Source organism: Tenrec ecaudatus, chromosome 7, assembly GCF_050624435.1.
Source record: "Tenrec ecaudatus isolate mTenEca1 chromosome 7, mTenEca1.hap1, whole genome shotgun sequence".
Lineage (NCBI taxonomy): Eukaryota > Metazoa > Chordata > Mammalia > Afrosoricida > Tenrecidae > Tenrec > Tenrec ecaudatus.
Genome location: NC_134536.1, coordinates 157,523,847 through 157,546,350, shown reverse-complemented (window position 1 = coordinate 157,546,350; position 22,504 = coordinate 157,523,847). Strand labels below are relative to the sequence as shown.

At 38.8% G+C, this 22,504-nt stretch overlaps 2 non-coding genes and 1 pseudogene across 2 annotated transcripts; 2 read left to right on the top strand and 1 right to left on the bottom strand.

Annotated features, from left to right (window-relative positions):
- Positions 1–4,260: 4,260 nt before the first annotated feature.
- LOC142454017 (small nucleolar RNA SNORA57) lies at positions 4,261–4,404 on the top strand. Its single transcript, XR_012785556.1, has one exon. It is a non-coding gene; the product is annotated as a small nucleolar RNA SNORA57 (small nucleolar RNA).
- A 6,651-nt stretch (positions 4,405–11,055) lies between these two features.
- LOC142453985 (U7 small nuclear RNA) lies at positions 11,056–11,119 on the bottom strand. The gene has a single exon (XR_012785528.1). It is a non-coding gene; the product is annotated as a U7 small nuclear RNA (small nuclear RNA).
- Positions 11,120–21,674: 10,555 nt separating this feature from the next.
- LOC142452562 (lysosome-associated membrane glycoprotein 1-like) overlaps positions 21,675–22,504 on the top strand; it is a 147,081-nt pseudogene continuing 146,251 nt past the window's right edge.

Here is a 22,504-nt window from a genome sequence, read left to right as displayed (position 1 = left end):
CAAGATGGAAAATTATACATGATTATCCCTAATGAACATAGATGCTAAAATTCTCAACAAAATCCTGACCAAGAGAATTCAGCAGCATGTCCGAAAATAATTTGCAACGGCCAAATGGATTCATCCCACATTGGCAGGGATGATTCACTATTCCAAAACAATAAATGTGACCCACCACATAAATCAGACAAGAAATAAAAACCACATGATCATATCAACAGATAGGGAAAAGACATTCAACAATATCCAATATCCATTTCTGTTCAAAACACTCAAGAAAATAGAAAGAAAATTCCTCAACATAAGAAAAGCCATATATGAGAAAACAATGGAGGAAAGCTAGACATATTCCCACTGACAACAGGGACCAGGCTAGGATTACCCTATCACTACACTATTTCAACACCAAGCCGGAAATGTTAGCTAGAGCTGTCAGAAAACAAAAAGAATTCAAGGGAATACAAAAGGGCAAAGAAGAAGTGAAACTCTTGTTATTTACAGACGGCATGATCCTATATGTAGAAAACCCACAAATCTCCCCAAAAAGCATGCTGAAAACAATCGAGGAATTCAGCAAGGTAGCAGGATACAAAATCAAGAGCCAGAAGTCAATTGGATTCCTGTGTGCCAGTGAAGAGAGCTACAAAAAGGACTTTAAGAACAATGACCACACAAAAGATGAAATACTTAGGAATACACTTAACTAACGAAACAAATGAAGTATACAAAGAGAACTACAGAACAGAACTACAAGGAACGAAAACAGACCTACGCAGATGGAATAATATCCTATGTTCATGAATAGGCCAACTTAATATTGTGAAAATGACACTACCTAATATAATCTATAGACACAATGCAATACCAATTCAAATCCCAAATAAAATATTTAAATAAATGGAAAAACTAGTTACCAATTTCATATGAGCAGGCAAAAGACTCAGAATAAGCAAATAATTTCTTTAAAAGAAGAACCAAGTAGGAGGCCCAGCAGTGCCTGAACTAAAAGCCTACAATGCAGCCACTGTACTCCAAACAACCTGTGATTGGTACAACAAGAGACCCACAGAACAATGGGTCATAACAGAAAACCCAAACATTAATGCATCCGCCTACAGCCACCTCATCTTTGAGGAAGCACCTAGAAAGATCCAGTGGGAGAAAGGCAGCCTCTTCAACAAACGGCGTTGGACAAACTGGATCTCCATGTGTAGAAGAATGAAACAAGATCTACACCTTTCCCCATGAACAAAAACATGAACTCAAGATGGATTAAAGACCTAAATGTAAACCTCAAAGGTACCAGGATCATCCGTGAGAATCCTAAAACAAACTTAAGGGCCCTATTGCAGGGCATACGTAGACTACCAAGTATAATGGAAGAAACACACATAACAGAAGACAAGGTAGATGACTGGGACATGCTGAAATGATATCACTTATGCGTATCAAAGGACCTCATCAGGAGGGTGAAATGAGAGCCCACAGATTGGGGAGGAGTAGGGAATTACCAACAACAAATCAGACAAAGGGCTCATTACTGAAATATACAGAACTCTACAACAGCTCAATAAAAAAGTAACAAGAGATCCAGTTAAAAATGGGAAAAAGATATGAACAGACAGTTCACAAAAATGAAGTACAAATGGCTAACAAGCATGAAAAAATGGTTACAATCACTACCCATCAGGGAGATGGAAATTAAAACCTTAATGACATACTCCTTTACACCCACAATGCTAGCCCAAATAAAAAAACAGAAAGCTACAAATGCTAGAGAAAATGGGGAGAGACTGGAAAATGTATACTGTTGGTACACTTGTAAGTACATACAGCCACGATGGAAAATGATACGGTTATACTTAAAGCAACTGGGAATTGGAATCCCATATGATCCAGCTATACCACTATTTGGCCTATTTACTGAGGAAATAAGAAACACAATACAAGTGGATATATGCTCTCCCATGTTCATAGCAGCACAGTTCAAAATAGCAAGAAACTGAAAGCAGTCAAATGCCCAACAGTGGGAGAACAGATAAATAAACCATGGTACAATGTACACTGTGAAATACTACGCATCCTTAAAAACCAGTGATGAAAGCATGAACCACCACATGACAGGGGAGGGCCATTATGGTGAGTGAAGTCAATCACAAAAGGACAAGAATTGTTTGAGTCCACTACTATAAGGAGAAACACCAATTGAACAAATCTTAGAGACCAATTTTCCTGAACCCAAGGGGAGAAGGATACCTGCTGGCCATGAACCATACACCACCTCCCTATTTTGCACCTCACTAGAGCCATCTTGAAGGTGGAGACCTCACACTCCTTCAAGAAGGGGGAGATAAGAGGAGACCATCCACTAGAAGCAACACATTAAGGCAAGTCTGAGTCAAAACAATGGATCACCCACAGGAATAGAATGAGAACTTTGACAGAAATCAAGCCAAGATCAGGGAGGAGGAATATCCACAATTTCGGTGGGAGACGCTATTTCAGTTGGTGAGTAGGGTGGGTGATTTGGGGGAAAGTGGCTGGCTGCACATCAGGAAGAGATGCTAAAACAGGATTGTAGAGAACCTGGAGGGGCAATGGTCCAGATGTTAGGTTCTTGAGTAGACACTATGAATATGCTTCTACCCAATCATCAGTGAAACATGCCATGAACTTGGGCAGCATGGCATAACCCAGGGGCTATACCAGAAAGACTTGAAATAGAGTCACAATAGAATGAACTGAGCCCTGTCTTAAAGCCACCTAAACCCTCAGATGGAAAACTGGGGCACTTAGATAGGAAAGGAAACAGAGCGTGGCCGCCCTGGACCTATGGAATTGGCAGTCGTTGGACCTTGGGGGGAACCCCTGGTTTGGTGAATGTCCAATGGAAAGGGAGCAAGAATAACCATATAGTTAGTATCTCAATGCCCTCCTTGCAGTGACATGACAGGTTTTGATCTGTTGAACTGGGATTTGAACTTGGAAGAATTGATCTAGTTTCCCCTTGGCACCAAACCCCCATGCTTCGGGTAAACAGAGTGCAGTCTAATGAGAGATCAAGCTGTGTGTAGCAACAACTTATGGGTTGTGGTTCATGGTGGAGCTGTATTCACATAGACACCTCATACCTACCGTCTCCAGTGTCGTGTCATTGGGAAAACTGATAATTCAAGAAGTGCCCCTTGAACCCCAAGGTGATGCTTGACAAGGTTTTATTTTACCATTCCTATGGGATTTTTTTGCCTTTATTTGTTTATTTTTGGTTGTTTGTTTGTCTTTTGTTGTCTGCTAGTTAACTTGTTGCTGGTCTTATGGGGTATTGAAGTATTCTAATACAACCAACGCAGTAAACCTAAGTTATGCATAACCCCGAGCAAGTAGATGGATTCTAGGCCCCACTGAACTCTAGTCCCAATCCAAGAACAGTTAGTTCTGATAACATGGTCCTGTTCAATACTCACCAACATGAAATGATCACTGAAGGAAAGAGTGCTACAGTGAAGTGTGCTGGAGAAAGCAGATGGTGCCCGGCTTTCAATTGGAATAGTGTCTGCGTCTTATAGGCTTGAACTCAAACAAGCAGTCATCTAAGTGAGGAGTCAACTAAGTCCACACAGAAGAAGCACACCAGCTTGTGTGATCCAAGATGATAATAATAAAATTCAAATATGACGAAGGGAAAAGTATAAGAGCTAAACTTGTGAACACCCAATTTGTAGGAGGCTTTGAAGAACTGTGGAACCCCCAAACCCATCTGAAGAGTACCTAGTCAGATTCAGCTGATGGCAGATCTGGTCTAGCCACAGGCAAAAGTCTGGAACAGCCAGACTATCAAACATAGATCATTGTAATCCTGGATTCTAGTGGTTCAAACTTCACACTTGGTCAGTTGACCTCCCTCTAGACCCAACCTGAATTTGCTCTAGGTGCAAGTATCTCTAAGTTGTTCCATGATCAAAATTTCTTCCTTGACTTTTTACATATTGATGATCATCCCTTTTTCACACTCATTTTTACTTTATACAAAGAAGACGATTATTTTAACATTACCGTGCATTTTGTTTTTGTTCTTTATTATTTCTGTTGGGGTTGCCAGTTTGTGAATCACAGAAGGAGTGGATGCATAGCTATAATAATGGATGCAAGGGTTTGTAGGGGGTGTATGGGGGGCAGAGAGATGGGGAGGGCGAGGGGCTTTCTGGAGTAAACAGTGCCGGTGGGAGGGGTGGGAGTACTAGAACTGAAGGTGACTACACAACTCATTTTCAAGGTGATTTAATAATGGGGAGAATCCCCGTTATGTACGGAGGCAGAGGGAGCGGACTCGGTCCCCTCAGCGTCATGTCTTCGGTGCCGGCGGCTGCCCATCCGCCGGTTCTATCCTCAAGCGCCGGGACAAGGACCCGGAAAAAAAAAATAATGGGGAGAAAAAAATGTTCTGAAATTAATTGTAATGATTGTACAACTCTTTGTGATATGATTGACCTATTGAATTGTGTGATGTGTTAAGTGCCACTAAAATGATTTTTTTAAATGAACCATTTTAACAGTGGGCAAAAGACATGAACAGTTAACAAAAAAATGACACTCAAGAGACTAACAAACACATGAAAAAATGCTGGCAATGACTAGCTATCTGGGAAATGCACATCCAAACAATGATGATGCACCACAGCAATAGCCCAATTAAAAAACAGAGAACAAGAAATGCACAGGCTTCAGAGACTGGAAGGTTTATGTGCTATGAGTGGTCACGTAAACAAATACTGTCCTTGTGGAAAGCATTACGGTGCTACCTAAAACAACTTGGAATAGAAACCTCATATGACTCAGCAATAGCTCTGCTGTGTATAAAGCACAAGACACAAAATGGTCCCTTTATCACTCCCTTATTTGTGCATCTTGAAACTACTGTGACAGAGGAGCTCTTATTTCAGCTGGTGTCCGTTTCTCATGTTGAAGGGAGAAGACCCATTCGTTCCTGACATCTAGCCTTGGTTGACGGTCCATCTAAATCTACAGTCACTTCTACAAAGGACGGAGATTGGGGTGGGGGTGGGTTGTGGGGGTGCATGTTCATCTTAGAGAATGTGATTTCACTTCTGTTGGTGAGTACACTGGATGGGGCACCCTCCCCTTAGGAAAAAGTTCTAAATATTACTTAATGTAGACCTGTAATGAGAGAATACTTTTGACCTACTTTCTACCTAGGCTGTAGACAACCAGGACATTAGATATCCTTTTGAGGTGCACAACCTCCTTCAAAGCCCACACTAGAAAGATCTGAGTTGGAAACCCCATTAAACCAACTAGCTTGCCTTAAACCCACCTGAAGCAGACGAAAGCAACTGAACTATTCTCTTGGACTGAAGGCTGAAAGGATCTGATGCAAAAAGAAGCAGATGACTTTTATCCTAATGTAAAAGATTTGGAAGTCATTCACTGACCTTTGTTTCAAATCTCTTGCTTTGAGCATGCCTGTTAAATGGCAATTTAAGACTACCATATATTTGCTATTTCCATATTCTTTCTTATTTTATGCCATGTCTCAGTCCAACCATTGTAGTTCAACCTTTGTGAATGACAGTCGCTGAAAATCTAGCTCTACCTCCAACCCTCATTGTTTGTATAAAGTGTCCAGTCAGTTAGATTTTTAATCTGTACAAGTCATCAATCCAAAAAACTGCCCTATACAAGTATATTTTCCTTTTCTACTGTTTATTTTGCAGTATTTTATATTATATATCATTGGCTAATTTAACATAGTTATCAATAGAACTTATCATATGCTTCATGGAGATGATTTATAATACCTAATAAAACAAAGATAATGTTTCTAAAGTGGACCTGGAACATAAATAGAATAATGAATGGATTTTGAGTTCATACTTAATCATAACCATGATCTAAGAAAAATGATTTCTTATGACTTGGCTGTGTGCAATATTTGCCCTCATGAAGAGATCTCCAAAGATATGGGATTTGTAATAAAGTGTGCTGAAGTCATTAGATGGTGCAGAATGATCTGAAAAAATAGGATCTGAGGTCTAAAGAACTCATCTTAAAACAAGCAGTCATCTAAGGGAAATGTCAATTAAACCGCAGCATGTGTAATCTCAGGATTGGAAATAATAAAATCCAAGACTGGAGGATGGAACGGCTAAATTCTGAGCACCCAGTTTGCAGAAAGATATGACTGACAGTTGAAGTCCCAAATCCATTTTCAGGGTTCCCTAACAAGAATTAAACCTCTGGAGAATCCCCTCTGACCATTAATCAAGGATGTAAATAGCCTTTCTATTAGACAGAATGGATTGGAAAATAAATTAATGGACATGTAGTTAGGTTAAAATTTAACATCTCATGTTTTATCCCATTTGACTCTTTTACATTTGTTCTAGCCTTTATTATTCTCTGCTTTCTTTTCTATTGAAGTTTACTGGTTTTATCCCCCCCCCCCAATTTTATTGTTACTATTATTTGTTCATTTTGTATGAAATCCATGTTGTTTTGTATGAAGTTCATGTTTATATGAATTCCATGATAGAGACAGTAGTTGGAGTAATTGTGTATTCGTGTTATGGCACGGGAGGTGCGAGGGGGAAACGGGGACTTAATAATAATGAGTTGTGCTTAATAATAACAATCATGATGGTGATTGACCAGCTCTTTTTAATAGGTTCAATCAATTGAATTTTATGATTGTGAATTACATCTCAATAAAATGTTTAAATTTTAAAAATTAAAACATAAAGAGAAAGGTAAGACGATTTCTAATCTAAAAGCTGTGTTTCACGTCTGCCCTTGCATGGTCACATTGCCTCATGTTAACCCCTGAACTTCTAAGACAATCTTCTATGTGACTTCTATGTGACTGGGAGTCAGAATCAACTTGATAGCAGTAAATGACCAACAACAACTATTAGCACTTTTTGGTAAAACTTTAACATAGCATTTCTTTTGATTAAAAAAAATAGTTGTCTCTTTATTCTCAACATCCTTCAGTAAAACTTTGTATTTTACTTTAATTATTAGGCATTTCAATTTTTTATTTAAAAATAAGTGGCCAGCTCTTAAAAACAAAAAGCAAAGATAACAGAAATCATTTAAACGTATCTCTGTATGACATAATTTGTCCACATATAAAAAAGCTAAACTGAACAGTGTAAGATATGAAATAATAATATCAATATATAATTGATTAAGGACTCCTGAGGGTGGGAGTGGGGGAGGGATGGGAAAGAAAAAGGGAGCTTATACCAAGGGCGCAAGTAGACAGAAAACGTTTTGGAAATGATGATGGCAACATATTTACAAATATGCTTGATACAATTGACTTATGGAATGTTATAAGAGCTGTAAGAGCCCCCAGTGAAATGATTTTTTAAAGCTACAGATTATCAACAATACAGCACACAACATTGAAATATAATAACAATTTGGAGAGCAATCTTTCAACCTACTAGTACCAAGAGCATCTGCCTGCATGTCCTCATCTTTCAGTAATTTAATCACCAAGAGAAATCTTGTGACAGACTTGATCCCAACCTTATAAGCTAATGTCACCCCCAGGATCCAAGAATTGTGAGAATTTTTCACCATTTTTTCAACCATATGTTGCAAATCAAGTACGATTGCAATATTGTATACCTTTTTTCAATCATAATTTTCATATTATGAATTTTTCACCATGGATATTTAGCAAACAGCTTTTCTATGCCAAAGAATCTATTAGCCGCTGGAAATAACTAATATTGGAGTGGGGAAAAACATGTAATTACTATCTCTTCCCTAATAAAGCTTAAATTCTAGAAGGAGCCACATAAAATTGGCCAATAAATTGAAATACAATGTGATAGATGCTATGATGATTGTAGACACCAGATTCTATGGGGCACAAAAGGAGGCCTGTAACCTAGACTGATAGGGACAATATAGGAGCACCTTACTGGTCACGGTGATGTTTCAATTCATCTGGGGATGGAGGATAGATATAGCCAGAGGCACAGATAAATCAAACTCCACAAATGATAGGAGGGCCTTATTCCATGTAGATTGTGTGATATCGCTTTTCTTTAAAAACGAGATGATCAAAAGAGCCTTTGAGAGACGTTCTAAAGATCTGGGACATAGGGTAACATTGGCCTACTTGTAAGCACTACCTCATCTAGTGGTAACGTCTTGGATAAGTTTCATAACACAGCAGGATCCTTCTGAGGAAAAAAATGACAGTCATCTTTGCTACTTCCCATTCAAACTATGAGGATAAGGTGAGGTCATAAAAATCAGATAAACTCCCCTTATCTACCAATGTCTGCAAGAATTAGACCCCAATCCTTCAGGACCTTAGGTAGCAAACAAGGAACCAGAAAGGAGAATCCCACCACCCTTGCCTGGTCCCAGACTATCTGCTTCCTGTTTTCTTGATGCAATTCCTCATTGACCTGAACTCCAGTCAACTCCCTCTGCAAAACCACTTAACTCTGCTGTTGTTGTTGGTTCCATCAAGTAGGTTCTGGCTCATAGCCACCTATGTACAATAGAGATAAATACAGCCTGGTCCTGCCCCATCCTGTGCCAATGATTTTATATTTGAGCGAATTGTTGCATCTACAAAGTCAGCAGTTCAAAACTACAGCAGGAGAAAGACTAGACTTTCTACTCCCATAAAGAGTTACAGTCTCAGAAGCACACAGGGACAGTTTTACCCTGTCCTCTAGTGTGATTATGTGTGGGAATCAACTGGATGGCAGTGAGTTTGGAGTTTGCTTTGACCTGCTAAATATCCACCATGCCTGCTTTCGTTTTTTTTAAAAATTGAAGGCAGGAACTCTGATTGTTTTTAGAGGAAACTGAGTTACAAAGTAGTTGAAAAAAAATTCTCTGAAGCCAGAATATCTAGATCAAAATCTTGGATCCATTCCTGGCTAACAAAGTGAACTGAAATAAATTATTTAATCTCTCCTGGAAACTATGTCATCACACATAAAATGAGGTAACAATAGTATCTACCTCACAGAGTTCTTGAGTTGATTAAATGAGGTAACTTATATAAAGCTGTCAGCACAATACCTAGTACATAATAAATGCTCAATAAATATTGGCATCCTCTGATCCACAATCACATATGGAGATGATGCAGAACCAGACGGCGTTCCCTTTTGTTTTGACCTGGGGTCTCCATCAGCCAGTGATCCACTCCATAGCGGCTAGCAACAGCAGCATTACTAATATGAAGGATTTACTCAAATGAACTGCAAATAATCATACTTCATATAAGTTCATTTTAATAAGCTCACTCCCAAAAAAGGCATGCTGAAAAACAAACTCGGAAATTAATCATATGAAATATATATTTAAATATTCAACAACAAACATTATTTTAATGGGTAATTTCTGTCTGTGGGTTATTGTGGCTGGAGCCCAGCAAATCCTTAGCCTATTACAGAGGGGATATTAGTAACAAGATAAAACTTCAGGGTGCAAAGTAGCTTTTAAAAAAAAGAAAGGAAGGAAGGAAGGAAGAACTTTTGCTGGTTTTCACTTGTACTTTATTTTTTATTTTTTTTATTTAAATCATTTTATTGGGGGCTCATACAGCTCTTATAACAATCAATTATGTCAAGCACTTTTATACATATGTTGCCATCATCCTTTTCAAACATTTTCTTTCCACTTGATCCTTTGGTATCAGTTCCTCATTTTTTTTAAACTTTTTATTAGGGGCTCATACAACTCTTATCACAGTCCATACATATACATATCACTTGTACTTTAAATAGTACTGATGGAACGGATTATTTTAATCAAGTCTTCACATAAAATTCCACCTATCATCACTCTGGCTAAATGTCATAGCAGAGGTGGGCTTTGAGATTCTACCGTCATCTGTGTTAAAACAGTCATGTGTTTAACTTCTCCCTGTGAACAACGATCTGTGTATTGGGAAACAACCATCTTATTTGCTGAGTCATTGACTTCCACCTCATTATCTGATGGAGCCAATGAGGGGCTCTATTCCTTCATGACCTTCTGCCATGAAACAGTGCAAATGAAACAGCCACCCACTGATGAACCTTGCTTGAATAGGTCAGTCTAGATAGTCAGTATTTCATTTTTGGGAAAATCTCATTGTACAATGTCTGGGCAGTTGTCTGTCAATAATCCCTTCTCCTGCACACTGGCACTAGAAATTTCTCCCCAAACTGGTGGACCAGTTCATACTTCCACCAGTCTTACATGAAATTCCCTTTTGCTCAGCAAGGTTGCCATTCCTTTTTGGCTCTGTAACTTGTATCACTTAAAAGGAGATGTTTTTCATTTCAATTTTTTTTTTTTGCGATTCGCTAGATTTTATCATGTTTTCAAATATTTGGGGAACATTCATGCTTGCTTTCCTGTTCATATAAGTTCTTCATTTTTATATTAAGTTGTTTCTTTTCTTTTCCTTTTTGAATGATTTAGTAGATTTCCTTACATCCTCTCATTAAAAATCATTTCTTGGTCAGTGCATTTTCCCCCTATAGTTTGTAGCTATTCTTTAAAAATTTGTTTTGTTTTGTTTTGCACATTCACTATCTTCTGGAAACAATAGTGTCTTTCCCTCTCCAAAGTGGTGCCGGGGCACAAGGGAAGGCCGAGCCACCCGGAGCAGACCCGTGGGGGCGGCAACGTCATGGGTGGCAGGAACAGGCCCTTCAGCTTGCCACACAGGCTGGCAGTCTCAGGGTCCTGGGCTTCGTTGGACTTGACCACGCAGGCAAACTTCAGGACACCTTTCCCTGTCGCAACTGAAGCCATAGGCTTTGATGACCTCCTGCTGGGTCTGCGCGGCCCCTGGCAGAACAAGCTGCAGCATCTTGTCTATGTCGCTGCGCACGTTATCTCGTCCTTCGTCGGTGCGCTGGCGTTCTCTGGGGCCTGGATGATTTCGGCCAGGACCACCTTGGCCTGTTCGGTGCTCCATGCCGCCAGCTGGATGGAAAAGTGCACAATCAGCCAAGCCGTGGCGAAGAACCATCTCCCGAGATGGACTCCTGTTTTACTGCTGTGGGGGATTTTTCCGGAACAAAACTGGAAAACCTGCTGGACAAATTATAAAAGAGACGTAACCCTTCTTTTTAAAAATAATTTTATTGGCATATTTTATTATTCTAATATATCCCCCCATTCCCATACTGTTCTGTGGTTCAATCCCTTCGGATGGGACTATATAATCGTCAGTGTTATCAACTGCCCTCTCCCCTTCTTCCTCTCCCCCTTCTCACTTCCCACATGCTCAGGGAACCCTTACTCCTGTCCATGTCTCCGAGGGACCATCTATCGTGACTACCATGTCCTGAGCGATCTTCAATGCACAAATGTACATATGCAAACCTCACACGACCAATCAGGTGTCTCATGTCAGGACCATACTAGGAAGGGGAGGACATCTCAAAGAATTCCAGGTCAGTTACGTGGTTCATCAGTGCCACGCTGCACCCTGGACTTATCCTTCATTCTGTGAGGTCTTTCTTAGAGGGACTCTGGTCCAAATTTCTTGCAGGTGGACTTTGGGTCTCCACGACCTTTTCTCCCCCTGCATCTCGATCTGCTTGAGTGTTTTTTGAACTTCTGATCCACACCAAAAAACAAAAACAACAACATAATAATAAAAGAAAAGATAAAACAAGCAAACCTACCGCTAGCCAACCAGGCTAACAGGGATCATGACAGAGAGCCAAATCCTGTCCATAAAGTGAGTTTTCCATAATCCACGTTGTTATTCTCACAGTCAGGGATGGGACGGTCTCGTCGTCCCTGGCCCCACACACCTCATTTACACCGCCTTAAGGTGGCGTGCCAAGTGCTACCCCAAGTCAGAAGTCTATAATCAATGTTCCTTGGGGACTTCGCTCCCATCACTTGGTCTGTTGTGCTCTTCTTGGTTGGCCCCCACGTGGGCACGTCAGACTGATGGCTTTCCCTGAGCTGTATCATCAGGACTGTCCTCTGCAATGCTGTCACCTGGGAGAGGCCACCGTCTTCCCCTCGGAAGCCAGCCCTGCAGGCATCTCTGGGAATGAGCTGCTACACTCGGGTTCACGGCCATCATGGATTGGCACGCCAGAATGAGGTCCACTCCGCTCTCCATTCCTGCGGAGATATAAACAGTACCCTCCAATTGGGTTGGTTGGTACCCTGAGTCCACATTGTCTTCATTTTTCTTTCTCCACCCATCTGTGGGGAAAGAAAATGCCTTTCAGCACGGTGACGGCTGCATCTTTTGTTGACATAAGAATCAGTGGGTTTGGTCTGGCTATTGCCAAAATATCTGCTCCTTACTTAGCCTGTTAGAATTGACCTCAATAGACTCATGTTATACTTCACTTTTTCTGTTTGACTAACTTCGTTCAGCATATCCTCCAAATCTTTCCATGAGATGAGGTGTGTCATCGTTTTACCATATTTTTAAAAATTATTTTCCATTATGTGGATATACCAGTGTTGTTTAATCCGTTTGTCTTGATGGAAACTTAGGCTGTTTCCAGGTTTTTGGTTTTGTTTTGCAACTATGAACTGCACAGCGATGAACACTGGAGGGAAGATGTCTTGTCCTTGTCTGTTTCCTATTTCTTCTGGCTATATATCCAGCAGTGGGATTCCTGGGTCCTATAGTAACTCAGTTTCCATCAGGTATCTCCAAATCACTTTCCACAGTGTCTGTGCATAAGTACAGAACACCAGCAATGAATGAGAGTTCCTGTCTCACTACATACACTCCAACATTTGTCGCTTTCTGTTTTTTTGAATTGGGCTATCTTTATGGGTGTTAGGCAATATCTCATAGTTGTTTTGATTTGCATTTCCCAGATGGCTAATGATTAGGAATATTTTCTCATATATTTATTGGCCATTCAGGTCTCCTTCTTTTGTGTATTATTTGTTCAAGGCTTTGCCCACCTCCTCAGTGGGCTAGATATTTTTTCCTGTTGTTACCGTGCAAAATTCTATAAATTTTAGCAATAAGCCCTGTGTCTGATATGACTTTACTAAACATATTTTCCCAGTATGTGGTCTCTCTTATTACTCTGTTGATGAAGCCTTTCGATATGCATACGTAAAAATAAAATCTTTAGAATGCCCCACTCATCTATTTTATCTTCCTCTGGGTGTGTAGCCTTCCTAATTTCTGATAGCTCATTAATTCCCTGTGCTAAGGTTCTAAGCGTGGTGCCAATTTCCTCATTGATGATACTAAGAGTATGGCATTTTACTATGAGATTTGTGATCCACATTGCATCCGTTCTTCTGCATTTACTGAGGGCAGGGTATTATTTCATTCTTCTGCAGACTGATATCCATTTTTTCCAAACAGCATTTATTGAAAAGGGCATCTGCTTCTCATTTGATATTTTGGGGACCTTTCTCCAAGATCAATTGTCTATATACTACTGTTTTTATTTCTGGATTTTCTGCTCTAATCCATTGGTCTGATTATATATTGATGTACGAGTACAGTGCTGTTTTGGCTTATATAATATGTTTTGAAGTCATGTAATACAAGCCCACCCACTATGTTCGTCTTGAGTATTTCTTTGCCAATCCTGGGCTTCTCTTTCCATTTGAAGTTGGTAGTCATTTTTTTCCATTCCCTTGAAAAAATGATGTTGGAATTTGAATCGGTATTGCATTGAATTTACATAGTACCTTGGGCAGGACTGACATCTTTACAATATTGGGCCTTTCGATCAATTTCCATGGGTTAGTCTTCCACTTTTGAAAATCCCTTTTGGTTCTTGTAATAATGTTCTATATTTTCTCTCATATAGATAGTTTGGGTTTTTTTAATTAGGTATCTCCCTAGATATTTTAATTTGTACTTGGCTATTGTGAAGGATACTACCTTCTTGAGCTCTTTTTCTGTATTCCTATCAGTGGCATACAGAAAACCATTGACTTCTGATTGTTAATCTTATATCCTACCACGCTACCATATCCCTCTGTTTCCAGAAGTCCTATTGTGGAGTCTTTGGAGTTCTCAATATGTAAAATCATGTTATCTGCAAATAATGATAATTTAACTTCTTTCTCCAAATGTATACCTCTGATATTCTTCTATTGCCTTATATTATTAGCTAGGACATCCGAGATGATGTTGAATAGAAGTGGGGACAAGATCATCTTTGTTGGATCCCCTTATTTAGTGGGAATGATTTAATATTTTCTCCACTAATTGTAAATGTTCACTTCCTTTTGGTTTTTGATATATAGCTTTTATTATATTGAGGTAATTTCCTTCTAATCCTATCTTCTTGAGTGTCTTCATTAGGAATGTGTGTTGAATGTTGTCAAATGCTTTTTCTGCATCTACTGATCTTATCATATGGTTCTTGTTCTTATTCTTATTAGTTTGATGGGTAGCATCGATGGTTTTTGAATGTGAACCATCCCTGCATTCCTGGTATGAATCCCCCTTGTTTATGAGGCACTATTTTTTGATATACTTTTGTATTCTGTTGGTCAAATTTTTGTTGAGGATTTTTGCATCTATGTTTATTAGAAATATCAGCCTGTAATTCTCTATTCTGGTGGGATCCTTGCCCAGCTTTGGTAACAGTGTTATACTAGCTCCGTAGGATATGTTTGTGAGTTTACAATCCTTTTCTATGTTCTGGAAGAGTTAGTGCAAGATTAGGCTCAGCTCTTCCCTGAATGCTTGGTAGAATTCTCCTGTGAAGCCATCTGGGCTGGGGATATTTTAGTTGGGAGTTCCTTAATAACCTTATCTATTTCTTCTTTTGCTGTGGATCTATTCAAGTTCTTGACTTTCATTTGAAATAATTTGTGGAGGTTTTGTTTTTCTAGGTATTTGTCCATGGCCTCCAAGTTATTGTCTTGTGTACTATTGTGTAATTTGCCTTTTAATTGCATTGAAGTCTGTTGTAATTTCCCATTTCACCATTCATTCTGGATTTTGACGTCTGCTCCTTCCTATCTTTTATTAGGTTGGCTAGAAGTTTGTCAATTCTGTTGATCCTTTCAAAGAGCAAGCTTTTTACTGAGTTGATTTTTTTCATTAATTTTTATTTTCTAGTTCATTTATCTCTGTCCTAATGTTTATAATTTCTTTTCTTTTGCAATTAGATGGATTATTCTGTTGACTCTGTTCCAGTTGCTGAAGGTTTTGTGTTAGGGCATCCTTCTTCATATGTGCATTTATCACTATCAATCATCCTCTGAAGACTGCATCTGTGGTATCCCATAGGTTTTGGTATGATGTATTCTTATTCTCAGTCGTTTCTAGAAACTTCCAAATTTCATCTAAAATTTGGGCCAAAAACCTGGTCCTTTTCCAGAAGTATGTTATTTACCTTCCATATATTTGCTCGCTCTTCCTTCCTTTCTTCCTTCCTTCCTTCCTTCCTTCCTTCCTTCCTTCCTTCCTTCCTTCCTTCCTTCCTTCTTTCATTTATTTCTAGCGTGATGGCATGAGAAAGACATCTGTGAAACCTCAATGTTTGAATTTACTCAAGCTTGACTTGTGTCCCAGCATGTGGTCTATTTTCAAATACAAGCCCCATGCATTTGAAAAGAATGAGTTTTTTTGTTGTTGTGTTTTTGTTTGTTTGGGGTTTTTTGCATTTGTATTGAATATATCTATCAGGCTCATTTGTCTGATTGAAGTGTTTAGTTGGATAGCCTCTTTGTTTAGCGTCTTTCCATTTCTCTGTCTTTCATGGAGGAGAACACACTTTGAAGCATCCTAGTAGGATTGTAGATTCTGTGATTTCATTTTTCAGCTTTTGAAAGATTTGGTTGAAAAACTTTGCAGGTCTCTTGTTGGGTTCATATATGTTTATTATGCAGATTATAATTGCAACTCCTGCTTTCTTTAGGTTGCCATTCACTTGATGTACTTTTGGCCACCTTTTAATCCTCAGCCTGTGTTTGTCGGTGAGCTTGAGATGTGTCAATTTCACACAGAAGATACATGGTTTTGTTTACTAATCTAGTCTGCCAGTCATTGTCTATTAATGAGTGAGTTTAGAACATTGACATTCAGAGTAATTACATCCATCTGTAGATTCTTTGCTACAATCTCATACCTTTTGTGTTAGGTATTTTCCTCCCTCCTTAGCTGTATGTTGTGTAGGTATGGGGATCCATACTTGCATTCTTGGGGTTTCTTTCGGTGCCATTACTTCTGGATAGTGTTAGACTATACAGTGGTCTTATGTTTGTGTTCTATGGATATTAGTCTTCTACCCAAAGTGAGTTGGACAGTGATCTTTGTAGCAATGGTTTAATTTTCACGTATTATCTAAAGTGTTCATTATCTGAAAAATCTCCAACTTTCCCTTCCTTTTGGATGGAGAGTTTGGCAGGGTAGAAGATTCTCGGGCTGCTATTATTCTCCTTAACTCTGAAGATGCTATTCCATTCTCTCCTCTTATTCATGGATTCTGCTGATAAATTTGAGCATATTCTTTTCAGATTATCCATACTGATGGCTGCATTTTTTTTCTCTAACTGACCTCATGAATTTCTCCTTTTCCTCAAAGTTGGATAATTTGACTACTGTATGCCTTGGTGTGTTCTTCCTGTGAGTGTCTCATTGGTGTTCTCTCTGCTTCCTGGATGATTGTCAGTTCCTCTTTTAATATATTGGGGAAGTTTTCTTCAAGGAATTCTCTCACTATTGTGGTTGTTGATTTCTTTGCTACATCCTGGTCTGGTATCCCAGTGATTCATATATTGTTTCTCTTCATAGCATCTCTCATTAATCTCATGTTTCCTTCAGCTTTAATTTTCTTGTTTGTCTTTGAAATCTAATTGGTTTTATTAGAGGTTGATGATACGGTTCTTTACTTCTTCCAACCTATCCATCAGGTCTTTTACCATTTTCTTGGCTTCTGCTGCATTGTCCTTTAATTCTTATTTTTCCCTTAGGTATGCTCTATCCTCTCTATTTTTTCATCCTTGGTCTGTATAGAGTCCCTCATATCCTGTATGATTCTAAGCAGTATTCTGAAGATTTATTTCAGGGGTGAAATAAAGTCCACTTCTTCTATGTATGTCACTATGTTCGAGTCTTCTTCAGATAATTCATTTCTCTTGCTTTCCTGTTTTGATTGCTGCTGAGGGTTGTAGTCTGCATGGCATTTTGGTGGAGCTGGAGGTGGTACTTTGCATGTGGTACATAGAGCACTGGTGGAAATCCCTGTGTTTTCTATCTCAGAAGGTAATACAAATAAGTCTAAAACCTACCTGGAGCCAGCTACACTTTCATTTTGAGCTGCATCTACTGACTCACTGGACCCGAGTCTCTCCCTATAAATCTGGGGTTATATATCTGGAAGACCTAGTTGCACCCTTTCTATTAGTGGGATAATAAGGAGCTCTTCAGTGGGATTGTCCAAATATGGATTAAGATCTGCTGACTACAGCAGCCTAGTACCTCCAGAAGGTTACACAGACATCTTTGTGATGCCCTAAAGGTGCAGTCTATCCTGGACCTACTCCCAGTATGTGGGTAACTGTGCAAGGATGACCTGCATGCTGAAAGCATTTCCTCCACTACTTTCTTTTTTTAAACTTTCAGTATTGTTTCTTTTCAGATTTTCTAGTTCCCCAATGCTTTATAAATGTAATATGGCCTTGACCTTAAGTACAGAACTAGAGTACAATAATGAGGCTCTAGATAAACTTCTGCTAATACACTATCAATTTCAATTATAATGCTGTCACTGATATTTAACTTCTCTATGCGTTTTCAAATGTCTCAATAAAAATTTTAAGTTTTAGGTAGGTTTCCACCCTCCTTCCAAAAAATCATTCTTGGTCAAATATTTATATTGCAAATTTAACTTTTATTTCTTTAGAGGTTTTAAAGTTTACAAAATTAATCTGATCTAGAATGGGAGAAACAGCATGGCTGCATAGTGAGAGAGACGCTTAATCACTCTATCAAAAAAAAGTGTTGAAAGAGCATAAAGATTAAAACAGCCTAAATTCCAGACCCCCTTCTGAGAAAAGCAAACAATAACCTGGGATATTCCGTGGAGGAACTGACAAAAAGAACCCTATGGGAAACAAAATCCCCTGTGAATCCTGTTCTGTCTTAGCAGGACTACACTGAGGCACCAGTTTCTCTGGACCATAGTGGTGAAGGCACTTCCCCCCTCCACTGCCTCTCCACTCTGCTCCCCCAGCAAAACTGGAAAGAGGCTTAATGGAAACTTGCCTGTAGTATACATGGGTTTCTGGGCCCCAGGCCTGGCAAGACTCTAATTCACTCATTTGCACCTCTCCAGGATTGGGGAGACTTGGATGTGTTGTAAATTGGATCCCAGCATCTGGCTGGACCTTTGGGGGTTTGGAGTGTGACAGAGTTTCACTGCAACATGAGGAAGACTGACCATCTCTGAGTGGACCCAGAATCAAGGGGGTGAGTATTAGGGGACCTGGTTGACTCAGTAGTGAACATATATTTCTCCCCCAGCCTAGAACTCAGTGTGCTAACACTTACCAGACCACAAGCCTTTGCTCAAATAGTATGTGGGCGACTGAACATCAAAATAGGGGTTCCACAGGAGTTATTTGGGGTGAACGCTTTTCTAATTAGTTGCTTCCCTCCTTCAATGCACTTACTTAATCAATAATTGCCAAGTACCCCCTGGAGACTTGAGAACCAGCCTCAAAACCAGGACTTGGCCAGAGCCCATACTTAATTATTTGCTAAGTTTGGTCCCTTTAGAGGCTAGGCTTATTCTGAATTGCCTAGCCGCGCTTTATGACCCAAGATCCCCAGCAGGTCTGTAGGGGATAATGCTATATTAAGAGTCAAGCATCAAAGCCAATTAACTACTAATAACATTATGGTTAGGGAGCAGTAATTAATCTCCATGCACTTGCAGAAACAGGAGTACCAGCACAAATAAACACATCACACAGTAGATGGGAACCTGGAGGAACTCCTAGAGGAGGAGAGGACTACGGATCCTCCCCAAAGGGAATTGATAGCAATGGTCTTCAGTTAAGTGACTTTAAGTGACTGGAGGAAAAATTATATAGAGACGGAGAAGAAACACACACCATAATTCAAAAACTCGAATGCCCTTAAGGAACATGCTGACCAAATGAGTGAAATGCTAGAAATAATACAATTTCAAATAGAAACGCAAAAGGCTCACACCAAAACATTAGAGCTGGACAATATTGTGAAAGAACAAGATAACATTTGAATCAAGAATCGGTGATCTTAAAGATAAAGCTCAAAGTACGAAAAGACGAGGTTACAAAAATGACTCCCAAAATTGAAACTAATCTAAGAATATTTTGAAGCACAATTACAAGAAACAACAGATGCCTGGTAAATATCCCAGAACAGAAATAAGAAATGCTAACTATTGAGAAAATAGTCATGAAATATTAAGAGAGAACTTCCCTAACATTGTGACAGAACATATAACAAGGAAGTCCATAGAACAGACCCTAAAAGGAAATCCCCATGGCATAAAATAATTAAATGTTATAATTTTAAAGATAAAGAAACAACACTGAAAAGAGTATGGCTAAAAATAACAATGGCAGATGAAGCCAAGCAATCGTGTTAAGTTCAGATTTACTCTACTGAAACCATTCAGGAGTGAAGACAATGGAATGATATATTCAAAATTCAAAAAGAAAAAAAAAATGTCAGCCAGGAATCCTATATCTAGCAAAATTATCCCTGAAGTATGCTAAAAAGCATTTGTTTCAAAATAAATGTGTTTGATACACTGCATTTATTAGATCATAAATATATTTGGATTTATTTCTAGTATTTCTGATTATTTTATTATTTGTGCTGTCATAGGCCAGATTGACTACCAAAACAAATCAAGGGATACTGATGTATATTTAAGAAAAAGCTTTATATCACAGATTAGTGTATATTAAGGAAACATTCCAGTCCAGTCCAGATCAAGTCCATAATTCTGATATTGGCCCATATGTCTGATACTATTATTAAAATTCCTCTTCAGACTCACACAACACATGCAATGATGCCAAGTGCAGGAAGATCACAGGCCGGTTGGTGGAAAGTCTTGTGGATCCAGTGGAAGTGGAAGCATCTCCAGGGCTCTGACTGATATCAGTGTGGCTCCATATAGCTTGTCAATAGCAAGGCCATGGCAGAGAGAGACAGAGAGAGGCTCAACTCTTCTGATGGCACATTGAAGAGAAAGAGTGTTCCCAGAATCGTTATGAGAAGGCCATAGCCACAAGGAGGGATGATCAGACTGTGACCTGATTGACAAGCTAGACTCCACCCCTTCATTCTTTTATCAAGTTGACATGAAATTGTGTACCTACCACATATATGTTTTTGTGTTTTCTATTTCAGAAGGCATAGATATTCCTTATTTAAGAATTTATTTTGACTTTTAAGATTCATATTTAGCCATTAAGTTTTCTGAAAATGTCTCTGGCTTTTGAGTAGTTTATGCATTTCTGGATATGAGAAGGACCTTAATATTTTCTATTTGCACATTGAGAAGTCTCTAAACCTCACAGAATCTTATTATTGAGAGTTTTATTTAAACCATAAAACCATTGAGTTTTTCATAGTTAATTAAATTTATTGACTTGTTCTACCAGTGTCTGTGTTCATTATTATGTCCCTTAACCTACAATTAAAGTTAACTTTTTCCATATAATTAAAATATTTCCTATATTGGTGATATAATTGTGGTAGCCCATTTTAATAAATTTAATTTTAAAAATAGCAATCTTGGGTAATGTTTAAAAGACCAGACACTGACAACACACTAGGTTGACACTTATTCTAATAGGCCGTAACTATATGACATTGGGAAAGTACCAAACACATCTGATGGCCCAAATGGTGCTAAATCAACTGCTAGCCTAAAGGTTAGTGGTTCATCCTTCAGGTCTAGAGCTAAACTCAAGCCCACAAGCTCAGTTTACAATCAAACAGCTGACAGAGGTTTAAGGAGAAGAGTAACACTATTGAGGGACACACATCTTAGATTTAAGGTCCATTTAAGATCCAAAGGGCAGAATTTAAAGAAGGACACTGTTCAGAAGGGTTAAGAAAGAAAGAAGAATGGAAACAGGAAACACAGGGAGCAAGTGGGTTAGGAGATGAGACATTTAGGAGATTGTAATGAATGCGATGTATCAAAATGTGTGTGTATCCTTGGATGCTAACATGATGATCAGCACTCTAAGCTTTCACCCAATTCACAGGACGTAAAATAGAGGGGGTATGGAAAGGTTGGTGGCTCAACTCTGATGATTTGATTTGGTAACATTCTAGACAAGAAAACCTATGAGCACGGTTCTATTTTGTCACATTGTGTCACCATGAGTTGGAGCAGACTCAAGGTAGCCAACAACCAAAGGATAAAATATAATGAAAATCATTTCTGGGTCATTAGGGTTGTAGAAACTAAATGAGTGAACACATGTAAGGGGCTGAAGACTATGTATGGCATGTGGACACCATTAAATAAATATTTGAAACTTATTTATTATTACTTTGTTTCCATTTTATTGTTTTTATGTTTAAATAATCTTAGCTCTATCTAAATGGTCTAGATACATTTTCCTGGAAATCTCTGTGTGTACGTTGCCTACCTATTGCCTCAAGGCTTTACCATATAGAGTAAAACCTGTAAACAATGAATCTTATGCAAGGTGGAAAGCTCTTAATCAAAAAAATTCAAATATTTCCCAATGAAATCAGACAGAAAAATGGTAAGTCTGCACCCTGTCAAAGTATCCATTGCCAAGTTTTCCATCACCATAATAATATAATGTTTTCTAAACAATCACCTTTATCAACAACTCCTTGCCCTCCCCCCTAAACAACTCCACGCCCCCACTCCACGCACACCTGTTGCCCTTCGTGCAGGCCTTGGTAACTTCTAATGAATTTTGGTCTCTGTACATTTTTCTAATCTAGATATTTTATATCTCTCAGGTCTTGCTACATCTGTTCTGTGTGACTATTATTTCTAAATGCTCATCCATGTTGCAATATGTATCAGGACATAATTTCTTTTTTCTGGCAGGGTATTTCATGGATGTGTTACCTTATTTCATTTATCTATTCATCTGCATGGACGTGTAAATTGTTCTCATCTATGAACTATTGTGAATGAGTAAGACAGTTATTTGAAGAATATCCCTTGATTTGGAGTTGCCTGATATTCCTCTACTAATAGGGGATAAGTCCTTGGCAGAAGCACTACAGAAAAGATACTGATTTCTTATTGCATCTCACTAGGAGGCTCAAGATTTCAACTTCCCCTTGCTGATAATGTTCACAATGATTACATGATTAATGTGCTATCTGCCAGGCTTCCCTATATGACACCATTGTTTCCTTTTGTGTCTTTTCACACGGTTTCACATTCTTTTCCCAGAATTCCTTTCCCTTTATGGTGCTATGTCTGGATTGGCCACAAGAATTTTGAATGAGATGTGGACATCGGAAGTGAAGTAAGTT